The sequence below is a fragment of the Propithecus coquereli genome, unplaced genomic scaffold (assembly GCF_000956105.1).
Source record: "Propithecus coquereli isolate 6110/MARCELLA unplaced genomic scaffold, Pcoq_1.0 Scaffold64, whole genome shotgun sequence".
Taxonomy (NCBI): domain Eukaryota; kingdom Metazoa; phylum Chordata; class Mammalia; order Primates; family Indriidae; genus Propithecus; species Propithecus coquereli.
Genome location: NW_012152396.1, coordinates 829388 through 830037, shown reverse-complemented (window position 1 = coordinate 830037; position 650 = coordinate 829388).

Below are 650 nucleotides of genomic sequence, written 5' to 3'. Positions count from 1 at the left end.
ATCATCAGTGATGAGATTTTTATTCAGAAGATAAGGGTCAGCATCGTGTATAGAGTTCGTTTCCATCTGGATAACTGGATCATTTCCTATTATTACATTGACATCTGTAAGGTGATTCATTCCAAGTTCAATAGCTGTGTTTTTCATTGAAGAAGCTTCCGATATTTCTTTTATAATAGAAATTTGGATCACTATATTCATTAGGAAAAAAAAGGTAGAAGACTTGGTGATCATTTTCTCAGGTTCTGAATTTTAATTGCCAGAGGCATCAATATAAAAAATTTTGTCCCGGGTAACAAAAGTAGTTGATGTGTTATATTTGACATCTGCAATATTGTCTGAAGAGCTAGTGGAATCAGCTTGGAGAACAAACTAGACCAGGGGTAGAGCCTTTGAGACAGTTTGACTTTTAGTATTTTGCCTTCCTGAGATAACACCTTCATTAAAGTAAGCTGACTTGGTTGGCACAAGTTTGGATGCTACTGATATTAACATCATTGGGTGATACAGGTTTTCACCTTTTACAAGTCTAGGGGCTGTGATTTCTTTAGCAGGAGCATTATTAGTTAAGGTGGTAGTTTCAGGTAGTCCCAGAGATATAAGTCTTAGAGACATGACGCTCTCTGATGAAAGGCCAGTGTTATTTTGTC